The sequence below is a fragment of the Rattus norvegicus genome, chromosome 1 (assembly GCF_021556685.1).
Source record: "Rattus norvegicus strain SHRSP/BbbUtx chromosome 1, alternate assembly SHRSP_T2T, whole genome shotgun sequence".
Classification (NCBI taxonomy): Eukaryota; Metazoa; Chordata; class Mammalia; order Rodentia; family Muridae; genus Rattus; species Rattus norvegicus.
In genome coordinates, this window is record NC_141534.1 from 151172305 (window position 1) to 151197939 (window position 25635).

At 40.0% G+C, this 25635-nt stretch overlaps 1 protein-coding gene and 1 long non-coding RNA gene across 30 annotated transcripts in view; one reads left to right on the plus strand and one right to left on the minus strand.

The window, feature by feature from the left end:
- Zfand6 (zinc finger AN1-type containing 6) overlaps nt 1–11703 on the minus strand; it is a 70642-nt gene extending 58939 nt beyond the window's left edge. For 14 of the 29 annotated variants that reach the window (XM_087656306.1, XM_087656191.1, XM_087656238.1 and 11 more), the window contains exon 1: nt 11586–11703. The gene's annotated coding sequence lies outside the window, so the exon portion shown is untranslated. Of the gene's footprint in view, nt 1–596; nt 681–11585 lie in introns of those variants that run through there. The other 15 variants (XM_087656323.1, XM_087656196.1, XM_087656247.1 and 12 more) reach the window with 2 other exon arrangements.
- A 259-nt stretch (nt 11704–11962) lies between these two features.
- Nucleotides 11963–25635, plus strand: part of LOC134485145 (uncharacterized) — a 62742-nt gene continuing 49069 nt past the window's right edge. The window contains exon 1 of the long non-coding RNA XR_015651849.1: nt 11963–12225. This is a non-coding gene — a long non-coding RNA (uncharacterized LOC134485145). The remainder of the gene's footprint in view (nt 12226–25635) is intronic.

The following is a 25635-nucleotide window of genomic DNA, read 5'->3' on the forward strand; positions in this document are numbered from 1 at the left end:
AGCCTTCAAAAAATGAATTCTAAAAAAAGAAGTTTTATTTTACTATATGTAACATCTATCAATGACCTTTGTACCGACATAGCTAAAATTGTGAGACACTAAAATGTCAACATACTGCTAAATTTAAAATGAACTGGAGTTAAAGGGGGAGTGGTATGCTAAGTAGAAAAAAAAATCAAACAGTTGGCATTTCAATTTTTTAAAGAACAAATTTCTCATTCTCTTAGCAAATTAACAGTTTAGATTTAAGGAAAATGACATCAAATAGACCTCCTTAAGATGTCATTTATAAAAACTGACAAATGACTGCTTCAACATCTGATTCAAAAGAAAAGCCTGTTAGTGAAGATGATTTTGATTCAAAGGTTTTTATTGGCACTCACATTCTAAACTAAAAATAATAATAAAGTCAAGTTTGATGCTCTGAGCACCTATTTCCTGTTCAAACAGCCCTTTTGTTCTGCTTCCCTGCTTAATTTTAATGTTCAGTTTGCATCAGAAAATAGAAACAATGACAAAGCCGAGTATACACAAAAGCATAAAGGAGCCAAAGTATAAAATATAAGATTATTAAAAGATTAGAACAAAAATCCTACCAACAAAACCTCCACAATTTTCTGTTTGCTTCACCTCAGATTAACTTCACTTGAAGCTGTACTCCAAAGCAACCAAACCTGAATACCAAGCTCCACCTCCCGCAATTCTAGTGGCCAGAGAGTCAAATCTCCTCCCTGTTAGTGAGGCTGATGACTGTGATTGGATACGACTAATATCCATTATTTTAAAGAACTTTTCCTCGCTAGCAGGTTAGGTTAAACACACTAAACCCCTGGCTAAGCTGGTTTCTTAAAGAAACAGGCTGTAATGTTTCAGTTTTCCCATCATAAGCAAGTTGCTTTCTTTTGTTTGGGTTAAAGTACAATGAAAATTCACAGAAGCAACTTTCATTTACTTGGGGATAAGCTGTGTTAGATACATGCTTTTAATATAAATGATGTGGCATTTTTACAGAGCCACGGATATAAAGTTATACTTTAAACAGATTTTTCCCTCTTAACAGACTTCACATTTTATCTGAAAAATCTTAAAGATCTACTCAAAAATCCATTACAAAATTCTGCTAAGAACAAACTGCGTGTTCTCTAAGACCTAGTTAGAGGACCATTAATTTAAGGGGAAAAAAAAAAAAAAGAAAAGAAAAGAAACAGCATTTAAAAAGCATACCCTAAATGCTAAACACTCACTTCTAAGCTAAACCCTAAATGCTAAAGACTCACTTCTAAGCTATCTGTCAAATTTGCTGACACAGTCTCAGGTATCACAGCACACTATAAAGTTCTCAGTGACCCAAAAGACTGCTATCTCTGGTTAAAACTGACTATTCAGGGCAAAAGGAAAGCTAAAGACAGGAGGCAATTTGTATAATGGCACTTTCAGGAACAAAGTTAATTTATTTCACAATGTTGAAGATCTAACCCAGAGCTTCAAATATACTAGATAAGCCCCCTGCCGTGATTCCCAGGTAGAAAGCTCAGGGAGGTTTACATAAACCCCTCTCCAGTGTTGGTCTGATTTTTTTTTTTTGTTTGTTTGTTTGTTTGGAACAGAGTCCTTATTACATAGCTCAGACTGGTCCAGAAAGTCACTAGGTAGTCTTCTAAGCAGTAGGCTGCTTTAGACTTCCAAGAGTTGGGAAGGAAAGAAATTATTATTACCAAATGTAGATGAAATATGTGTTCCCTTTAAACTATCTAAGAAACTGTGCATAATGGTATTTTTACTAGACTCTTAAGAGACATACACTACAGAGATTGACTTTTAAAGAAAAAAAGACCTGGTGTCACTTATACATAGCTACCTTTGTTGTATTTTATGGTTTAATTAGAATTGCTTATATTTTAGTAGCTTAGCCCAAACTTTATTCTGACATTTTAAGTATTACTTGATTCAATGACTACCATTTAAAACTTAGTAAAATACATTTTTCACGTCTACCAATACTTTAACTATAGCTGGTAAAAAAAAAAACCAAACATATATATATAAAATATATACATATACTATATATATGTGGCATATTAGAGGGGATTCTTTGAATTTTTGTTTGTTTGTTTGTTTTGTTTTATGAGACAAAGTGAAGCTGGCCTAGAACTCCACCTCCTACCTCTATCTCCTGAGTTCTAGGATCGAAAGCAAGTGGCATCATGCCTGCTACAGCAGTGGGTCTTAAAATGTTTTCAATAAGCTTAAGTATTAAAATATTTTAAGTTTAAATTTGCAGTTTTCAAAGTTCAAAATCTTTCAACAATTTTTTCTTAGAGGAAAATTGTATGTTAGAACAGAAAGCCAACAAAATTGTTTTGAATACAAAAAGAAGTCTCTGTAACAAACTGAAAATTCACATAATTGCAACTAGACATGAATATGGAGCAATACCCCAGTGAAGCCCAAACGGCTGCATATTCTGTTATGCCCTTTACGTGGACAAACTGAAAGAGCCAATTCAGAGGCCTAGTCCCAAGATCCTTTGCAACAACTCATTGCTTTGAATGCCTAGCACTTCATGAGTCAAGTTCAGGTTTTCTTCCTAGCATGTGACACTCTTGCAAAACAACACTGGAAGAGAAGTACAGGCACAATCAGGAAAACGAACACATCTAATTTACAGTGCAGACTGAGGAAGACAGATCAAAACTTACAAGTTAGAGGGGAAAAAGTAAGAAACTGGCAAGCAGGATCAGATTGGTAAGACAGCTCCAGCAAGCAAAGGAGGCACCTGCCCCCAAGACTGCCCACCAGAGTCTGATCCCCATCTGATCCCCAGGATCTACATGGTGGAAGGAAAGAACTGGCTCTTACAAGTAGTACTCTGCCTCCATACGTGCAAAGTAAGATATACACACACATGCACAAAAAGACTAACTTTTTTATTTTTATTTATTCTTTTTACAATTGGGCAAGAATGGAATTAGTAGACAATTGTGAACATCAAACAAAGTACTGCTCTGGGACAATTTTCACTTCAAAGTGAACTACTTGTTAAAAAGACACTAATCATATGTTAGCACAGCACTAATACTAACACTAGTCTATTACCAAAACAACAGAGGGGAGATGTGAGCTAACTGTGTTGGTACATGCCTGTAATCCCAACACCAGAGAGACCGAGGCAAGAGGATAACCACATGTGTAAAGTCAGCCTTGACTACATACCAAGATTCTATCTCAAAACCACAAAAACAAAAAAGAAGAGAAATGTAGACTTGGTGACCAAGAGGAGAAAGAACATCAAAGTGATAATCATCATTTTAGGTACATGATTCCAATTAAGGTATTTTATGCTGTCTAAAAGCAGATGGTCTCAAAAACAAGTGCAAGGAAGCCATACTAAACTCGGAAACTATGTAGTCTACACTACATGACGACAATATTATATGGTTAGAACAAAGAGTCTGCATGACGCTCTTGAGAAACTTTGTGTGTGACCACGCCATTTTCTAAATATCAAGTAGTCAGAGAATATTACTGTATATTCTTTATAGGAGTCCAGACATCTTCCCAAACCTAACCAGCTCAAAACAAAAAACAACAAAAAAAGTAAACTAATAAGCCACCAATCAACAAAATAAACAACTTAGTGAGACCTGTTTTGATGAAAATAATCCTACACAGGGCTGGGGATGGGTGGGGAAAGGCTAAAAGCACAGTTGGAAAGTACTTGCTCACTGTGCACAAAGCCCTGACATTGATTCCCAGAACCACAAGAATTTGATTTCCAGCACTATATATGAGGCATGCTGATAATCCTCCACTCAGAAGGTAGAAACAGGAAGATGAGAAGTTCATGGTTATCATTGGCTATTAATATACAGTGTTAGGCTTGCCCATACTACAAGAGACATCGATCGTTACAGAACAAAACAAAAGCAAGTAAACAGACAAAAAAACCTCAAATGCATTATATCCATTGTTGTTCTTGAAAAAGCACTCCCTGGACAGAACTGGTGATGTATAAAGTCAGGGAAAAGAAGACCACCCTTGACTTAAGTGTAACATGCTGGGATCTGTGAGAATAGAGCCTGAAATCAACTATCCAAGTGATAAGGAAAACGATTTTCAAAATATACTCCTCTGGTAGACACATATTACCTCCAGCAGTGAGGGATGTGCTTTAATTTGCAACTCTTGGTGTGGTTTATCTTCTTACTGGGGGTAGAGGAGAGCACAAAGTGTGTATGCTTAGAGGTTGGCCATGGCCCATTCAACCATAGACTGCACACAAAGGAAACATTAAGAAAATTAAGGCAAACTACTGATAGGAAAGAATAAACCAAGCTGATAGAAATGAACTCTTTAACAAGAGTCAGTAACTTGCTTTGTTTTAGGTCTGTAAAAGGATTAAACAAGGTCACCAATAAACACAAATTAAATGGGGATCGAAATAAGAAGACAAAATGTAAGGTAAAGGAAAAGCATTCATGTATTAGGATATACTATCCAAGTTAGAGGCAAACAATATTTAATAAACAGGAGCGTGCACAATTAATGTCCCATGGGTCTAGATGAAACTGCTAGATGAAGAAAAATAATTATTTTTTGTTTTCTTGTACCTACTTTGTTGCTTAGACCAGAAAAAATAAGTAAAAGATTAAAAGACAAATATCAATTATCAGATAGCTATAAAAAAGGACTATTTTTTTAATAATTAATTTCTGAAAAGTACTACGTCTGCTGCCACATATCTGTTTCTAGAGAGGATCCAAACTCAGTTTCCAGTACCCACAATTGGGGGGCTCACAAATGCCTTTAACTACAGCTCCAGAGGAGCTAACATCCACTTCCAGAGTCCATGCGTACCTGCACTCACACACTTACAACCCCCTCCCCACCTGCTGCACACATATGCACATAATTAGACAATAAGGTAAAGCTTAAAAAAAGAAAAGAAAAAGAAGAGTCCCTTGTCTGCCAACTTTCTGCCTCACTACTCTCTGAACATCATCCTGGGTACCACTCCCTGCCGAGGATGCCAAGGTCAACAGAATTAACACAGTCTTTACCTCTTTAGAAACTTGTGTCAAGAATGAGAACAAGTCCAAATAAAAGCAACGAGAGCATGCATTTTCAATGTTTTATGAGTCAAAGATTAAAATATAAAAACTGTAACTACATTTGTAAAATACATTATTAATCAGTGCATACTTTTCTGTTTCTTTGTTTGTAGATAAGTCTTTCTGGGTAGTACTGATTGTCCTGGCACTTACTGTGTAGACCAGGCTGGCCTTGTAAAGATCTGCCTGCCTGTGCCTTTGTGTGCTGGGGATTAAAATCATGTGCCATCACATAGTTTTTTAAACTTTCATTGTTTGAAAGCAAATGTCAATTTTGTATTTCAATTCTGACTTGCCACATTTTTTTTTTTTTTTTTTTTTTTTTGCAGAGCTGGGAACCGAACCCAGGGCCTTGCGCTTCCTAGGCAAGCGCTCTACCACTGAGCTAAATCCCCAACCCAACTTGCCACATTTTAATAGCTGGGCATGGCTATTTTAATTAAAATAATGTGGCCATAAGTTCACATGCTTATAAAATTTTATTAATGCAGAAAACTCCCTATCTCTCCTATTCAAAGGCTACTGAGAATCTACAATGTGACCAATACAAATGAGGGACTACAGTTTAATATTATGTCATTTTAACTGCTTAAACAGCCAGAGGGGCTGGTAGTTAGACCAGCAAGCACAGCACTGGTGGAAGAAACAAACACTAGTGCCATGCTTGATTAATGGTCTCCAACTGCTAACTGAATTCAAAAGAAATTCCTACTCTGAATAAGCCACACAACCAACAGAAAAATTAAGGCCTATTTACTATAACAGGAAAGAGTTCTCAAGAAAATCACTATGAAGCAAAGATTGCATGGGTAGAGGTCTGAGTAGGAAAACAAAATAAAACAGACAACAACTAGACAGTTCATTTAGAAAAGTACCCAGGGCCAAAATAACATCCTTGATTAATGGAGTTCTCCAAAAGAACCGAGCTTGCCCACTCACCCCTCAACCAACAGACTCCTGACAATCTAAATTTTCCCTCAAGTGCTAAGTCAAGCCAAATACTGTATCTGTTACACTAGCCATTCCTCTACTTGGGGATTCCTGAAACTCCTTCTCAGACTCAGACTAGAACCACAGGACAGGCTTTAGGGCAGAGCTGCAGGATCAAGGTGGTTACCAAAAAAATAAAAATAAATAAATAAATAAATAAATAAATAAATAAATAAATAAAATAGAGTTTGTCATCAGTTTTAAAATGTTTGCAAGGTACAATGACAGTGCTCAAGAGGATGAGGCAGGAGGATTGTAAATTTGAGTCCAACCCGGGTTCCACGGCAGGGAGCAGGTCTTAAAGGGAGAATTTTTAAAAAGTTTCATCATATTGGTGAAACTAAGCAACTACCAAAGCCAGGTTAGTACCAATGATCAACTTTTACCCAATTAGTACCTATCATTTCTTTCTTTCTAAATACTTTAAAATCTAAGATGTCCTTTGTGTTGCTTTAATTCCTGCCATTCTTATACTTACAAACTCCAGGAAAGCAAGGGACACATCCTGGTCATAGCAGTACTTTTGACACTTAACACAGAGTCTGGTGTGTATCAGGTGCTCGAGTGTGGAAAGGGAGAAAGTGCAGGTACAGGAACTTTCTAAACACAGGACTCGGTATAAGTCCAGGGAAAGACTTTGACCACGGAGTCAGACCCAGAGTCTGACACTCAACAACCAAGTTTTTGGAGGGAGAGGTAGTATTAGAACAAAACCAGTAGTACTGAATAAACAAAACAAAATCAAGTATATATTCATTTTAACATGTAAATAAAGGTGTTTTATTATGTCTGGAGGTCAGAAGACAATTCTTTAGTGTTAGTTCTTTCCTTCTATTTTTACATGGAAACTGATGATGAATTCAGGTCACCACTTTCTTTTTTTTTTTTTTTTTCCGGAGCTGGGGACCGAACCCAGGGCCTTGCGCTTCCTAGGTAAGCGCTCTACCACTGAGCTAAATCCCCAGCCCCAGGTCACCACTTTCTGTGGCCTGACCCCACAGTCATATTTTTGATAGAATTGTAATAACTAGTTAAACATCTAGTTGTTTCAATATACATTTATGTAAAAAACGTATCTCAGGGCAACAGAAATATGGATGAAAAAAGGGAAACTTTAAAAAGGTATTAGAGAGATAACTGAGACGTGAAGAGCCAATACTGCTCTTACAGAAGATCTGAGTTCAGTTTCTGGCATACACGCCCATACTGGGCAGCTCATAACCATCGGTAACTCCAGCTCCATGGGAAGGCAATGCCTTTGGCCTCCAATGACATCTGCACAGTCATGCACATCCCCCTCCCCCCAGATAAAAAAATGTAATAAAAATAAATACTAAATACTTGAAAAGAATGGAAAGTTATCTGGGAACAAGAGTACTTTAATATAAAAGTAGAGTAAAGCCATAAAAATGTAAGGGTTGCACTGGCAAGATGGCTCAGTGAAAAAGTGTTTGCTATATTAGCCTAAAAGCCTGCCTGAGTTTGATTTCTCAAATCCACAGAATCATATTCTGAACTCCATAAATGTTTTATACCATCCATGTATGTATGCACCGACCACCCACAACATAAACAATAATAATTTCTTTTAATATAAGTACTGGGCTGGAGAGATGGATCGTTGGCTAGGAATGTTTACTGCTCTTTCAGAGGACTTGATTTTGGATCCCAACAGCCACATTACACAGCTTACAACTTGACTATAACTCTAGCTTCAAGGGGTTCAATACTCATTTCTGGACTCCTAAGGAACTAGTGTTCACTGCATGTATACATGTGTACACACACACACACACACACACACACACACACACACACACACACTTTTCAAACAAAATAAATTCCTAAAAGCTAAGTATTAACCAAGATATTTAAAAAAAAAATCAATGAAGGAAATGGGTTAGGAGAAAAGAGAAAGGAGGAAGGCCTTTAAGCAAATACAAGGGAAATGAAGAGCCAGGAAAAATATTTGCAATACAGAGCAAAGGACTGCTATCCTAGACAGATAAAAGGCACAATAAAAAAGATCTTACAAGTATAAACACTGAATCATGGCCAATCTGAGCTAGGGTACACTGCAGGTAGATGGTACACGCCAGCTCCAAAAGTGTAAAATATCCCATAAATAATCTCTCTCGTTCATCACATACGGAAAGCACTGCGCCACAGGTCAAATGAAAATACATTCTACTGCCTTTCTCTTGACCTGTGGCAACGGAACATTTTAAATTAACATGGCTCTGATTTGCATTCATTTCTATTGGTACAACCAGTGCAGGTTATATAAACCACAGTAAAACTCTGAATTTTATCTCATGGGTCGAAAAGTCACTGAAGGACTTTGAGCCTAGAACTACCATAATCTATAAACACATTCAGAACTGGCAAGATGGCTTAAGAGGGTAAAAGTTATTGCTGTGCAAGCCTGAGACCTGAGTTTAATCCCAAGAACCAAGAACCCATGTAAAGATGGAAAGGGAGAAACTACAAAGTGGTCCTGACCTCTACACACACACACACACACACACACACACACACACACACACACACACAGAGAGAGAGAGAGAGAGAGAGAGAGAGAGGAGAGAATTTAAAAAAATCAATTAATTAAATACATTTAAACATCTTCTAGACACTGGAGGAGTCAGAGCAGACTATAGGGAGCAAAACCTGAAGGAAGGGTAACAATTAGATGACTACTATTGTCATCTTCTATAAAACAAAGAGGTTGAGACATTACATTTGGAGTAAGTTTCAAAAGTGGAACCAACCTATCTACATTTAGAACTCTTAGAACACCTAGACTCACATTATCCTGCCTCAGTCTCTGGAGTAGCTAGGACTACAGTGGCATACACACAAACACACACAAAACAACACGTACACTTTGATAAAAATTTTTAAGAAAAAATTTGCAAGGCTTATAAAGATTTTAAAATGGTCATATGCTTTGATTCAGCATTTGTACCAAGACTGAGTCCTAAAGAAACATGCAATAGCTTAGGAGGTACAAAATACACAGAAGACCACAGGTATGCTTGACAAAATGTTAATTAACAATGCTTATCTGTGGAAGTACTTGTGTTCCTATTCATCTTCTGTGGGGGAAATCCCCAAACTCTTTGCCACTGCCATTATAATAAAATACAAAACCAAGTTTTAAAAGCAGAATCAATTACCATAGAAAAACAAAAAAGTGTCTGCAAGCAACAAACATCAAAAATGTCCCCTCAGCCAGATGTGATAGCACGTGTCTTTAATCTTATCACTGGAGGCAGTGACGGGGAATCTCTATGAGTTCCAGGCCAGTCTGGTCTAGAGAGAGTTCTAGGCTTTATAGTGAGACCCTATCTAAAAAATAAAAAAAAGCTCCTCTTTCATGCCTTCAACAAGCAAATTATTCAAAGCAAACACACACACACACACACACACACCACCACCACCACCACCACCACCACCACCATCATCATCATCATCACCATCACCACCACCACCACCATCATCATCATCATCATCTTTGGGAAATAAAGGAAATACTGCTCTGTAAATTGTCTGGAGCAAACCATGGGACATTCTCAAACCTAAAAAAATACTTCAATATGTGGTTGACAAGTTCTGAAATGCTTACTACGCTCATATAGCCTTCTCAAAAGTGGCAGAGAGACATGTGGGTCCCAATGTTTCCCTTAAAGGATCTGCCCTCTGGCAGACTCCCTCCAACAAAGACTGTGCCAACTAGGCAGAGAAAGCTTACTACGAGTTTCTTTTGCAAAAGTGTTTTAAGGCAAAGAAGAGTCCTCAATAATCTGCCAAAGGCTGCAAGGAGGGGAGGAGTGGTGAACAGAAAGGGTACTTTACAAAACATCTATCCAGTGTTTTCTCACACTTGCTGGTTTTGCTCTGAAAAGAACCAAATAGTGCCAGCCTTTCCACAACTGGTTTGAAGGGATTCAGTGTAGAGAGAGATTAACAGTAATCTTAGTTCCTCATGCAAACACAGCAACTAGGAACCAGTAACAAGAACAATGAGTCTTACTGATTAAAGGAAGCAAAATTGTAACGTTTTCATTTCTATTTTACTACTGATTGCCTACAACTTTCTCCCAGAATCCACAGTATTTACTTTTAGATAGACAACCTGTGCAACAACAGCTGCAAGAAGACAAGCTCCCAGAGTACACTTGCTAGACCCAAAACAACACTATCAAAACAGCAGAGGTTAAGAGAGGAACACAGAAATAAAAAAAAAACAAAAAAACCAAAAAAATTAAAAAAAAAAACACTGAAATGTATGAACCACAACCATATACTGTCTGTCCAAAGTTCAAAGTAAAAGGAACCTAGAATGACACTGTTTGAAGAGATTAGTGTGTGACAAAACTAAATTTTAAAAGGTCAGAGAACGATCAAATCCACCAAGTCTAGAATGTTTATTTACCTCAGTAAGAAATGGTAAACTGGGTTAGGCCAGATAAGAAACTCATGAGCACATACAAGTTTGGGTAATGTTATTGTTCTGGCCTTGGAGTGAGGAGTCTGAAATTTTCTTTATGTTTTCTCTTCTTATAGTACATTGTGTTGTTTACTCTCCCGGAACCAACCATTTCTTTGAAAACTTTGTGATATAACTCACATTTAATAAACTGTACCGATTTAAGATCCAGTGAATTTTGACATTATCACAGGAAAGTATGGCTGCAGAATAATAGAGCAATCGAGCCCAAAATTTTCCTACCTGTGCCTATTACTCCTCTTACATGTTTTTTAAATGTTAAAAAAGAGAAGGAAAATTAAGACAACCTCTTTCCTCCATTTAAATGTTCACGGTTTACAAAAAAAAAAAAATTGCCCCCGCAGGCCTGGAGATAATACATAAAACAGCAATTGCCATAAAATACTTCATAAATAATCTCAAAAGCCTACGTAGCGTTTTAATTAGGAAAAGAATAATTTCGAATATAGTTTGAAAGTGGCGTTTAATTTCGTTTGTTCAGAGCCACTAAGTGCTGACTACCAAGCTAATTAGCATGCACGGCTTGGAGGTGACCCCAAGGCCCCAGTTCCCACAACCGCCTGACAACTCTGGATGATGATAGCAAATCACTGAGCTTTGATAGAGTTAAATTGACTTCAGATGCCACATTCAGTGGAGCTTGTTTACGCATCAAACAGTGAGGAAACTTGAAAACGCTCTCGGAGGAGCAGAGAGCTTGGAATCCCGGAGACTCCCATCTGAACCTTCCCTAGCCTCAGCCTACAAAAGGGACGTGGGGGACGCAGCTCGGCGTGCGGCAGCCGCTCCGGACTGGCCCCAGGCGCGCCCACCCAGACCCCGAGCTCGGCGCGCGCCCGGGGAACCCGGGACCGCGCCCCACCGGGACCGCGCCCTCCGCTCGCCGCCGCGAGGCCACCTGCTGCGCCGCCCGCCGCTTCCGGCTCCCAGGCCGCCCGGAGGCTGCGCCCACCGCTGCCCGCGCTCCTCACCTGGCGGCGGCCCTCTCCGCCGGACGCGCTGCCGCCGCCGCCTCTCGCCGCCGCTGAGTGAGGACAGGTGAGGCCGCCGAACCCCCACTCGCTCCCGGCCCGCCGCCGCCGGCCCTCCGTCCGCTGTTTATTAAACTTTTCTGTTTGGCTGCTCGGCCTGTGACGCGGCCTCAAGGGAGCGCCCGCGATTGGCTCTCAACGCGCGCTGACGCGGCAGTCCCAGCCCGCTGCCTAATTATGACCGGCCCGGGCGGGGCCACGGGCCGGAGGCGGTGTGGGGGCGGGGCCGGAGCTCGGAGAGTGCTATTATTGGTCAAGGCATCGGGGGGGGCGTGGCACAGAGGCGCTGCTCTTCTCTCGGCCACGCCCCTGCCCTCGGAGGTCTGTGGGCTGCGTTAGCTTTCTGTTGTCGCCTCAGGCACTGGAGGGTCCGGTGCAGACTTGAGGAGATCTGATGACGTAGCTCGGAGCTCTGCAGCCTCCCAGGAAGAGACAGCCCTTGTCTAGAGCTGGTGTTCCACCTGCGTTATTATGAGAGACCATATAGATTGAGCTTCTATTGCCCAGGCCCTAGGAGACCTGGTGGGCCAGTGCAAAGTGCAAGGTCTGAACTCTACCCTGTCCTGAGCCACGATTTACAGTGAGTGAGACATGAGACGTGTGTGTGCTCGCTTTTGTAATGCATACCTACACTCCTGGGCTTGCGAAGCCCCCTAAACCTTCTCGCGGAAGTGTAGATTCTAGTCCAGCAGCCCTGCACAGGTCGCGCGGGGGAAGTGGGAGGGCAGGCAAGCGTGGTGTGAAGAGCAGCTCTCTTGAGATTTCCCCAGCTGAAACGGGAGTGCCAACAGTCCTGTCTTTATTTGAAATTATGTTATTTTGCTAGTCGTGGGGTTGTGTATTAATTTTGGCGTTTTAAAATGTTTTTCTTAGTTACTGTGCCCCACTACCTATTTGCCTGAAATTCCTGCCCTATTTTTACAGTAATAGGGGCTCATGGTCGCAGGACTGGAATAAAGCTGAGCACGTGTGGTTTGGGCTGCTTTGTATAGTCCTGTAGAATAAGGAGGAGACAGTTGGAATAGAGGACCTGATGGAGGTCAGGTAGAATTCTTTGAGAAACAGGTGGCGTTTGAGAATTTCGGATGACTTCATGGAAAACTAAAGTATGTGTTCCTAAAGAGGGCTTGAGAGGAAAACACAGTGCTCTTGTGAGGTGACAGACACGTTTCTGGGGCAGGATATTCTAAAATAAGTCACCAAAGTGAAGCCTGGTCAGCCATCGTGGCCCAGGCCTTTATACTTCCAACATGGGGAGGCAAAGACAAACATACCTCTGTGAGTTCGAGGTCAACCTGGTGTTTATAGCAAGTTCTAGATGGGCCAGGGCTACTTAGTGAAACCCAATGCCAAATAAATATAAATTTAAGCCTGCTGTGTGAAATCAGAGCAGAACAGAAGGGCCCTTAACCAGGGCCTAAGGGTGTTCTTGAGACACATTCAAGTTCCATTCAAACTTTATATTTAGGGCTGGAGCAATGGTTCAGTGGTTAAGAGTACCTACTGGTCTTGCAGTGGTCCTAGGTTGGGTTCCCAGCCTCATGGTGGCTCACAACTGTCAAAACACTCATACACTTGAAAATAAATTTTTAAAGCCAGGTATGGAGACTCATGCCTTTAATCCCAGCACTAGGGAGGCAGAAGCAGGGGGATCTCAGTGAGATCGAGGCCCATCTGATCTACATAGTGAGTTCCCAGACAAACAAGGCTATGTACAAAACCAAAAACCAATGTGTACACACACACACACACACACACACACACACACACACACACAGAGTTACACTTAAAAACAGTGGGCTAAAACATCAAGAGGATTTTGCCTAAGAAGATGATCTTTAATGGTGGAGACAAGGCTGTAAAATAGACTGGGGACTGTTTTGGTTTCAATTATGGCAGGCCTAAAAGGTCAAAGTGAATAGTTACTTTGGTTAGTAAGAAATGAAATCTTCTTAGAACTATGAAGGGAAGGGAAGGAAAGTGTATTAGTCAGGGTTCTCTAGAGTCACAGAACTTATGGGTAGTCTCTATATAGTAAGGGAATTTGTTGATGACTTACAGTCTGTAGTCCAACTCCCTAACAGCAGTCAGCAACAGCTGTGAATGGAAGCCCAAGGATCTAGCAGTCACTCAGTCCCACAAGGCAAGCAGGTGAAGAAGAGAGAGTCTTCTTTCTTCCAATGTCTTTATGTAGTCTACAGCAGAAGGTGTGGCCCAGATTAAAGATGTGTACCACCACACCTGGATCTGGGACTTAATGTCATCTGGGACAGAAAGGATGGTTGGATCCTAATAGCTGAAAGATATTGCAAGTGTCAGGAGTCATTTTGCAGCCTGGAATTCTTTTAGGGTTCACTACTTCCTGGCCATTGAGTAGGAAAATTATATGAGAAAAATGTAGTATTTTGTCTGGGATTTAAATTGTTGCTCAGGCACTTTTTGACTTCCTACATTGAGCTAGTTCTAATCTTTCTAGGTCCTCAGTTTTCTGAAGGAAGCAACGATTTCCCACCTCTATAGAGTTAATTCTAATGGAGGACATGCAAATAAACCTAATAGCAAACATCTGTATGCTGTGAATTATAAGGTGATACGTGACCTAGATGGAGAAGGGAACTATAAACAGAGGCTTGAGGGCTGTTGGACCAAGCACAGTAGTCAGGATAGGCCTCATGGGGAAGAGGAAGTTTAAATAAAATTATAAGTGGTGAGTGTATCCTGGTGAAGATTCTGGTGTGAGAGATTGATAAGCACCATTCTCAAGTCAGAAACACAGAAAAGGCTTATGTTATGGATCCTGTGATCTCGGAAGTTGAGGAAGTTGTGAATTAGGTGGACCCGTGAGGTAGTATAAATACTGTGGCTCGTACTGTAGGTTAAGTGAACCAGCACAGGGTTTTAAACAGAAAAGTAACATGGAACACCATAGATTTTAAAACATAATTCTATGTCGAATGTTGTCTCAAGAACACCAGTGTTAGCAGCAGAACCTCTCTATGGAAGGTTCTGTCTGACTCCATGTAAGAGATAATGGTGACTTGCACCTGGGAGGCAACAAGGATGGCCACAGGAAGGGACCAAATTCGGGATACATTTAATGGTAGAGCCAGCTGTGTTTTCTGACAGGATGGTACATTTTCACTCTACATGGAATGTAAAGGGAAAGAGAAATGAATCAGGTGAAATTGAGTTTTGGCTTGTGCAACTGAGAGGCAGATAGAAGAAGACAGAGCTTTTGTGTTTTGCAGACATTACATTGGGCATTGCCACACATCCAAGTAAAATGGTTGCATGTCTGACACTAGGGTTCACAGCAGAGTCAGAGAGATTTCTAAGTCATTAGAATATAGAAGTTAAGCCACGGGAGTGATATGGAAAAATGACTGTGGAGAAAAGCAAGGGATGAGCCCTAGGCTCAGATTTGAGAGTTCACAGACAAGAGCAGAAAGAAGGCAAACACAAAAGAGAAAACAAAAGCATGATGGGACAAGTGATTTAAAAACCAAGTAATAGCAAGAGTAATAGCAATTCTAAATACAGATGGCCTGGCTGTTAGTCTTAGCAACATGGAAACTGTCTTAGGGGATACAGTTTAGTGTAAACAGAACCGGATTGGGGTGGTAATAAAACCTTGTTAGGTCTGGGGGGTGGAAATGTAATATAATAATATATGCAAAAGACCTTCCTTAATTGGCAAGGATGTGAGAAAAACATTTTTAATTATTAAAACTACATATATGCATTTATGGTGTGTGGAGATCAGAAGGCAACTTGCTGGAATTGGTTCTCTCCTTCCTTCATGTAGGTGCTGAAATTCACTGGCTTGGCAGCAAGGGTCTTTCCCTGATGAGCCATTGCTCTGTCTTTGAGCACATTTTAAAGAATCTGTTCCTTTTAAATCTTATGTGTGTCTTTCTTCATTCCAGATCTTGCCAAGTTAGTCATTGAACTGACCCTGGCATCTAACATAGTTGTTAATCATGTAGATTTGTTATGAATTTTCAGAACCTATCTTTATGTGACCATTCCAAATCCATCCCAAGAGACTGAGAAGTGACAGACTCGGGAACCACTGCCCCTTGTTGGCAGGATTAAAAGTGACCATTACATGTGGCTTTCTTACAACTTGTCATGGGTGCTGAGATCCAGAAATAAGAAAAGCCCAGCCCTATATGATTTGCATATGGAAGAGGAGACTGAGGTGGCTATCAGTACACATTTACCACATCCTGACATTCTAGTAGACAATATACCTGTGCATAGATCAAGGCACAGACCATAGCAGCCTCTTTGTGTTACCTCTTCCTGTTCATCCTCTTTCCAGGTCCAGACCAGAGTGCTCAGGATGTTCTCATCACAGCTGCTCCATTATCCATGTTTCAGTTTTTCCTCCACTACCTGTTGTCCCTAACAACTTTACCTAATAGAGAATATTATTGTTAGAAACTCGTCCTTTTTCATTTTAATTTTCACTATTTTATTGAGATTTAATATAATCTACTAGCTTAGAAGATATGACCCAATACTTTTTGTTACATTTGTAATTGTACAAATATTACCACAGTCAATTCTGAAACATTCTATCACACATATACTCATAGCACCAGAAAAAGAAATTGTATGCCTTTTAGGACTCACTCCCCATTATCATCTGGATATACAGTATTCCTCATAGGCTCATAGACTGAGGACTAGGTACCCAGCTCCCCAGCTGGCAACCTCCTTTCGGGAGGTTCTGGAATATTTAGGGGAAGGAACCCAGCCAGAAGAGGTAGAAGAGGTGGGAGGTCCTTGAGGGTGCCCTACCCTCTACCCCCCTTCATGTCTTTCTCTGATTTGTGCCCACACTGAGGATGAAGCTGCTCCACATGTTCCCACCACCATGTCATTTGGTTCCAGTTCACAGGAACTGGACTCTTTGAAACTATGAGTCAAATTAAAGTCTTTGTTCTTGAGCGCTTTATGTCATGTATTTTGGCCATAGCAATGAACAGCAATATAATCCTTCTTTCCAAATATTTCCCACACTCCAGCCTTACTCAACTACTAACCTACTTTCTGTCCTCACACGTTTGCTTTTCTGGGTACTTCAGAAACAAAGACGCGTAACATGATATGTGGCTGCTTTCACTCAGGATGGTGTTTGCAAGGTCCATTCATGCTTTGCATAAGTGCTGAATGTCCTTTTTAATGCTGAGCAATATCTCATTGTATTGATGTGCCACGCTTTATTTACCCACTAGTCAGCATACATTTGAGTTGCTTCTTTCCATTTGGAATCAAAATAAATAGTGCCACTTCGAGTATTTCTATTTAAGTTTTACTGGGATCATTTATGCACTTCTCTCTCCCCATGAGACAGTAGCCCTGGGTATCCCTGGCTGTCCTGAAACTTGCTCTGTAAAACCAGCTTCCCCTCAAACTCAAAGATCCACCTGCCTCCAGACTGTTGGGATTAAAAGTGTATGCCTCCAACTGCCTGACTATGCCTTTCTCTTGAGTGTAGGAGTCAAAATCATGGGTCATATGCTAAGATTTTTTCTTTTTATTAAAGCTAGATTTTCTTTCTCAAATACGATATAATAAGTACAGTTTCCCCTTCCTAGCTACTCCTACTTACTAACTCCCCTTGCATCCAGATCCATCCCTATCTGTATCTCATTAGAAAACAAACAGGCTTCTAAGGGGTAATAAGATAAAGTACTTAATAAAAAGGTAAATACTAACAAATTGGAATTGGACAAAACAAACAGAAAGAAAAGAGCCCGAGTAAAGGCACAAGAATCAGAGACCCACTCATTGGCACACTCTGAGGGAATCCCATAAGCACAGTAAACTGGAAGCCCATATGTATATATGCAGTGCTGACCTATGCAGGGGCTGAGAATGCTGCTCAGTGAGCTCAAAGGGGCTTAGTGCTGATTTAGAGGACCTTGTTTTCTTGGTATTCTCCATCCCTGCTGGCTCTTAGAGTCTTTCTCCCTCCTCTTCCACACAGATCCCTGAGCTCTGAAGGGAGGGATTTGGAGAGACATTGGCATCCCATGTTGACTGAGTATTTCAAGTTCTTTCATTCCCTACACAATGTCTGTATTTGTCCGCAGGAGGAAACTTCTCTGAGCAAGGCATTGATCTGTGGATATAACAGAATGTCATTAGGAGTTATTTTATTGTTACTTTTTTCTGTCTTTGTTTATTTGTTTGAATGGCAGTATTTGTTTTTTCTAGGTCTGTGGACTAGGTCTAGGCACAAGTCCATAGTCATATAAGCAGTGTCCGTTATGGATTCTATCTTGTGGAGTGGGACTTTAGACAAATAAGGTATTGGTTAGTTATTGTAGTGGTTTGAATAAAAGTGGCCCCCCATAGACTTATATTTGAGTGCTTGGTCACCTGGGAGTGGCACTGTTAGAAGGTGTGGCCTTGTTGGAGAAAGTATATCATTCATTGTAGGGTGGGCTTTGGGGTTTCAAATGCTCAAGCCAAGCCTAGTTTCTCTTTCTTTTCCTGATGACTGCCAATCCAGATGTAGAACTCTCAGCTCTTACTCTAGCTTGCACCATGTCTGCTTGTTTGCCACCTTGCTTCCTCCCATGATGGTAATGGACTAAAGCTCTGAACCTGTTAGCCAGCCTCAATTAAATATTTTCTTTTATAAGAACTGTCACCATGGTCTTGATGTTTTGCATAGCAATAGTGTGTGTGTGTGTGTGTGTGTGTGTGTGTGTGTGTGTGTGTGTGTGGTGTATATATGTATATATATGTGTGTGTATATGTATATATGTATATGAGACTTGTACTGTTCTAGGTTTCCATATATCCCTCAATGTTACTTAATTTTACTTTCCTGTATTCCTCCCTTGTCCCACTTCTCCCTCCCCTCTTGATCCTTACATTCCAGCCCCCCTTTCCATACCTAGTCCATCTTCCTTTGTTCATGAGATCCATTTCCCCTACCTAACTTCTTTGGTTCAATGCATTGTGGCTTGATTATCTTTAACTTAACAGCTAATATCTACATATAAGTGAATAAATGTCATTATTTGCTCACTTGGGATGATTTTTTTCTGCTTTCATCCATTTACATGCAGATTTTATGTTGTCTTTTTTTGTAATAGCTGAGTAATACTAAATTGTGCGAAAGTACCACATTTTCTTTATCATTCATGTTTTGAGGGATATTGAGATTGTTTCAATTTTCTGGTTAATAAAATAGAAAAGCAGTGAATATAGATAATAAATTATCTCTATAGTGGGATATAGAGTCCCTTGGGTATATATGTAAGAGTGGTATCCTTGAATCTTGAGGTAGATTATTTTCACTTCTTTTAGGAAAGTCCACAGGTTCCCAGCAGGTTCTTGCCAGCATTAGCTGTCACTTGTTTTATTAAACTTTCCTATTCTGGCAGGTGTCATATGGAATCTCAAAGAAGTTTTGATTTGTATTTCCATAATGACTAAGGAAGTTGGACATTTCTTTAAGTGTTTCTCAGCCATTTGGGTTTCCTCTTTTGAGAATTCTTTGTTAAGATCTGTACTCCAGGATTTATTGAATTATTTTCTTGATATCTAGTTTCTTGAGTTGTTTATACTTTTTGGATATTAACACTCCATCAGATGTGTATTGATAAAAAAAAATCATTCCCCATTCTCAAGGGGACTGCCTTGTCTGATTGATGGTATCCTTTGCCTTACAGAAGCTTCTCAGCCTCCTGAAGTCCCATTCATTAACTGTTGGTCTTAGTGCCTGTGCTAATGGTTTTCTGTTCAGAAAGTCTTCTCCTGTGCCAGTGAGTTAAGGTTATTCCCCACTTTCTCTTCTGTTAGGTTCAGGTTGGTTTAATGTTGAGGTCTTTGATCCCTTTGGATTGAGTTTTGTTCAGGGTGGTAAGTATGGAGCTCTTTGGATTCTTCAACATGTAGCCATCCAGTTTGACCACCAATGGTTGAAGCTGCTTTTTCCCCATTGTCTATTTCTGACTTCTTTAACAAAAAAACCGGGTGTTCATAAGCATATGGATTTATGTCTGTGTCTTCAATCTCATTGTACTGATCAATGTTTCTGTTCTTGTGCTGATACACTGCTGTTTTATTACTATTGAAATCAGAGATACTGTTGTCCTTACGTTTCTTAGTTGTTCAGGATTGCTTTTACCTATCCTGTGTTTCTTGTGTTTGAAGCTGAAAATTGTCCTTTAAAGATGTGCGAAGAATTGCGCTGAAATTTTGATTGGGATTACATTGAATCTGTAGATTGCGTTTGGTAGGATGTCTATTTGCACTATACATACATACATACATATGTACATACGTACATACATGCATAATTTGGTTTTTCAAGACAGTGTTTCTCTGTGTAGCCTTGATTGTCCTGGAACTTGCTCTGTAGACTAGGACATTTAACTATATTAATACTCCTGATCCATGAACATGAGAAATCTTTCTGTCTTCTGAAATGTTCTTCATCATCTTAAAGTTTTCATCATACTTGATTTTCATTTCACTTGATCATTTTCACTTGATTAGTTAGAGTTACCCCAACATATTTCATATTATTTGAGTCTATTGTGAAAGGTGTTGGTTCCCTGATTTCTTTCTTAGTCTGTCATTTGTTTATAGGAAGACTATTGGTTCTTTGAGGTAATTTTCTGTGCTGCCACTTTGCTTACAGTATTTCTTTGCTGTAGGAGTTCTTTAATGGAATTTTTAGGCTCACTTAGGTATATACATCATGGCACCTGCAAGTAAAGATGGTTAATTTCTTTCTTTCTAATTTATATCCCTTTGATCCCCCTCAGTCATCTTATTGCTATAGCTAAGACTTCAGGTGCTATATTAGACAGGTGTGGAGTGGACAGACTTGTCTTATTCCTGATATAAGTGGAATTGTTTTGAGTTTCTTTCCATTTAAGTTGATGGTGGCTATGGTTGTGCTGTAATTTATGCCTTTAGTATTTGAGGGATGTCCCTCATATCCCTAATCTCTCCAGGACTTTTATCATGAAGCTGTGTTGGATTTTGTCAAAGACCTTTTCTGCATATAATGAAATGCTCCTGTGATTTTTGTCTGTCAGTTTGTTTATAGGGTAGATTACATTTATCAACTTGCATATCTTCAACCATCCCAGCATCTCTAGGATGACGCTTACTTCACCATGGGATGATCTTTTTGATGTGTTCTTGGGTTCAGTTTGCAATATTTTATTGAGAATTTTTTATCTATATTCATAAGGGAAATTGGTCTGTAATTCTCTTTCTTTTTTGATCTATTTTAAGTTTCATTCATAAAATGAATTTGGTAATAATGTTCCTCCTCTTTCCATTTTGCAGTATAATTTGAGAAGTATTGCTGTTAACTCTTCTTTGAAAGTCTAATAGAATTCTGGACAAAAATCACCTGGCCTAGGAATTTCCTTTGCTTGGGAGGCTTTCCGTTATTACTGCATTTTCACCAGGGGTTATGGATTTGTTTTACCTGATATATTTATAGATTTCCTTACCTGATCTTGATTTAACTTCAGTTAGTGGAATATATCTAGAAATTTATCTATTTCTTTTAGATTTCTCAATTGGGTGGAGTACAGGTTTTCAACGTATGTCATATGATTCTCTGGATTTCCTCCGTGTATTGTCATGTACCCCTTTTCATTTCTGGTTTTGTTAATTTGGATATTCTCTCTCTGCCTTGTAGTTAATTTAGATAAGGGTTTGTCAATCTTGCTGAATTTCTTAAACAACCAACTCTTCATTTCCTTGATTTTTTTGTGTTGTTTTGTTGTTTCTATTTTATTGATTTCTGCCCCGAGTTTGATTATTTCTGGCCATCTCCTTTTGAGTGTGATTTTATTTTTCTTTTTGTTCTAGAGATTTCAGGTGTGCTGTTAAATTACTAGTATGAGCTCTCTCCAGGGTTTTGGTTTGTCTGTTTGTTTTTATGTAGGCACTTAGTGCTATGGGATTGCTTTATTTGTTTATTTATTTATTTATTTATTTATTTATTTATTTATTTATTTATTTACATCCCAAATGCTGCCCTCTCCTGATCCCCCCCACACACACAAGAACTTGATCTTTATAGTGTCCCATTAGTTTGGGTGTGCTGTGTAGTTAACTATCTGTTTTTCTGGCCAGAATTGCCTGAAGTTTCCCAGGGAATGCCCACTGGAGTTGGGGGCTTGGATAAAGCAATGAATCAAGGAAAGAATGTTTGGAGGGAAAGAGCCACTGGACATGGGGGCTGGTGGTACAGCAAGGACTCTGCTGCAGCAGTGGGGATGAGACTGGGGGATTAGATTAAGAGACACTGAGAGAGAGGTAAAGATCTGCATTTAGCCTACCTGCTTTTGTTTTTTAATAAGTTTGTTTTTAATCATTTAAGAACTACCAGGATGATTTCCATAAGGACCAAACTGTTGTAAATCAGGCACATTCTGCCAGCCTGCCTTTCAGTAACTCATTGGACTTATGTCATTACCCACCACCACCAGATGTGGCCCATTGCCACTGTCTCTAGGAGTTGTGAAGCAACATGTGTGCTCAGTAAGAGGTCCTTACCACCCCAGATCACTCTCTGTTTTGCTCATTCTCTCACTCTTCCTGTCTCCCTGTCTGTCTCTCTGTCTCTCAGGTCCCCATCTGAGATGATCTTTTGAACTCCCCCCCCCCCCCAACAAACTTGGTCTCTTAGCAGCACACTCTGGCCTCCATCCACCAAGGACACTGACTTAGTTTGGGTTTTACTGCTGTAAACAGACACATGACCAAGGGAACTCTTATAGAGGACAACATTTAATTGGGGATGACTTAAAGGTTTGGAGTTTCAGTCCATTGTCATCATAGCAGGAAGCACTGCAGCATCCAGGCAGGCATGGTGCTGGAGGAGCTGAGAGTTCTACATCTTCATCCAAAGGAAGCCAGGAACAGACTGTCCTTAGGCGGGTAAGAGAAGGGTCTCAAAGCCCATCCCCACAGTGACTCACTTCCTCCAGCAAGGCCATACCTCTTAATAGTGCCACTCCCTGGGCCAAGCATATTCCAGCCACTATTCTGGTTGCCATGAAGTGATATCATATTATTGTAGCTTTGCTTAGCCTTTCTCTAGTGAGTAATGATGCTCAGTATCTTTTCACATCTTTATGGATTATTGTTAACCCCTTCAGAGAAATGTCTTTTCAGATTGTGCTCCTTTTTAAGTTAGATCGTGTCAGGCTGTTTTGTTTTGAGACAAGGCATCTTGTATCCCTAGCTGTCCTTGTAGCCAGGGATGATCTTGTACTTCTGATCCTGATACTGGGATCATAAGGCTGGCTATTAATACCCAATGTATATGATGCTGGTGGTCAAACCTAGGGTTCTGTACATGCTAGTTAAGCACTTTACCAGTTGGAGTTATATCCCTAGGTCTTCAAGGTTATGGTTATCATTGTGTAAGGGTCCAAGAGTCACTAAAAGAAGAACCCAGACTCAGTATCAAAGACAAAGTGTTTATTCTGCAGAAGCAGCCAGCATGTGGGGTGTCAACCATCCAAGCAAGATGGCAACTGTGAGGGAAGCTCACAGGCCCCTTTTAAAGCCAGTTAGGGGCTTTCCAGTTGTTGTGGGTCACCTTCATCAGGATAGGTTGAGCTTATGGTATGAGATAGTTATGTATTCTTGATTGGCTCAAACCTCAAGGAAGAGAGGATTACCTTATAGGGACTCTTTTTTTTTTTTTTGTCTGTTTTAATCCCCTGGCCAAATGTTGAGCAGTTGCTGATTGGCTATGGTTTTTCTGAGAAGTCTAGGCTGTTCTTCTGAGAAATTTTCCTTTCTAGAAAAAAAAAAACCTAACATGGCTGCCTGTTCTAAAATGGAGCAAGTTAGGTCCTTTCGTTCCCCACTTGAGTAAGGGTCCATCTCAAATCTTTGAGTGGAGTGTATGGGCTAGTATTGGGACCTTAGGATCATGAATTGAACAATGGGAACTTGTTTCATAACAAATCTTATTAGAGCATTAATAATGCAGGACCCATATGTCAGAGTAAGTATGCATAGGACCAGGGGTCTGACTAAAGTGGAAACAAGCGTCATGAGCCATGGAGACCAGTTGAAGAAGGACTTACACCAGTTCTAGGCCTGTTGTCTGTTGTCTTTCTTTCTATCTTGTAGCCTTTTACCAACCAAAGGTATTGATTCTCTTATGAGCCCTGAGTGATTGGTGTAGAAGCAGTGTCAGACATAACGCACTTTGCTCTAAGAATAGGAGGTCCAGTCCTCCCTGATTTTGTGGGACCACCTCAGTTAAGGAAATTAAAGAGCTTCTGGGTGGGATATAAAGTTTTCCAATTCAGACAAGTCAGCATCTATGGCAGAAGCACAAGACAGACGCAGATTCAAGAGGCAGGGAGATGAACCCCTCTTTTGGAAACCAGGAGTTCAGTCATGTTCAAGGGCACTTCTTGTGTAAATGGGGCTGGACAGGGAGGAATGTGCCCAGAGCGTAGTTTCAGCCTGTGCTGTCCTTTAGAAAAGCTTTTTCCTGGCCTACCTTGCAATTTCACTTCCATAAATGCTTTCTGTCACAGGTCTCAAACTCTCTGATCTCAAAATCCCCTTACATTCCTAAACATTAAGAGCTGAAAACCAACAACCCCACTTTATGTATATGGATATCTATCAATTCGATTTCAAATATTAATTAATTGAAAAGTAAAGATAGCCTATTTACACGTTCACATAAGGAACATTCTTAAATGAAAAATAACTATGGCTTTCTAGACTATGGTGATAGGAAGAATGCCATTGTGTTGGAGCATCTCTTCTTCTTTTCCATATTCTGTCTAACACAAGACAGCTTGGCTTTTATATTATTAATTGATTAAGTAATTTTCAGCTGCCATCTCTATCTGCTGCCTGGGCTGGTCTGGATTTCCTGGGCTCTAGTGACCATCGTGCTTCTCTCCAGCCAGCAATTTCTGGTATCCTTCTCTTATGGTATCACATACCACGTAGCCTCTGATAATCACCACTGAATAGCTGGAGATGAAAAGAGCAAAAAATGACTTGACATTATAATGAAAATAACTGTGAACTTTAAAAAAATAGACTTCTCTGTAGTCCAAGAGATGGCTTCACCATTAAGAGCCCTTGTTGCTCTCGCAGAGGACCCTGGTATTATCCTCACCATCTACATGGTGGCTCACAACTGTCCATAACTGCAGGTCCCGGGGATCTGATGCTCTGCTATGACCTATGATGGTATCAGGCATTCATGTGGTGCACAGTCATACATGGGAGCAAAATACACACGTAGAATAAATTATAAAAAGAAAATACTATAGATTTCGGCCTCGGTTAACCTTTAACAGCCAATTTTCATGCCTCTACCTCCCATGTGTTGCAATTAAGCATGAGTCACCTCATTCAGCTAACTTTGATCTTTCAAAGACACCTCTCCCCCATAACCCCTAGTATTTGTGGCTCACACTTTGAGGGCCACTAGTTTAAATTGCCACCATGTTGACATACTGCTTTGAAACAGTTGAGCAATATATTTAAATAAGGTGCTCATACCTACCCTTTGCCACTCATCATTCTCTAAATGTTGCTCTTTTTTTATAACTTTGCATATTCCCACCAAACTTCTGTGCTTTTCTCTAAACCCAGTGTAAACACTTGCTCCTTGATGAAGACTTCCCTGGCTTCTATAGACAAAATTAAGGTTCTTCACTTGTTTTCACATTTTATTTTTTGTTCTTGGTGTTTTTATCACCACATATCAATTGTAGATGATAGTGGGTTTCATTGTGACATTTGCATATATGTGTTTAATGTATTGCCATCATAGTCACCCTCTCCAATTACGCTGTTGTCCTCCTCCTACTCTTACTGATTTCCTTCTTTCTTTCCCCAGCTAACCCCTTCCACTTTCAGGTGAGTTTTTTTGTTTGTTTTTGTAATGTGATCAGTTTTACTAGGGTTAGTTATAGAAGTGTATTAGGGTTCTCTAGAG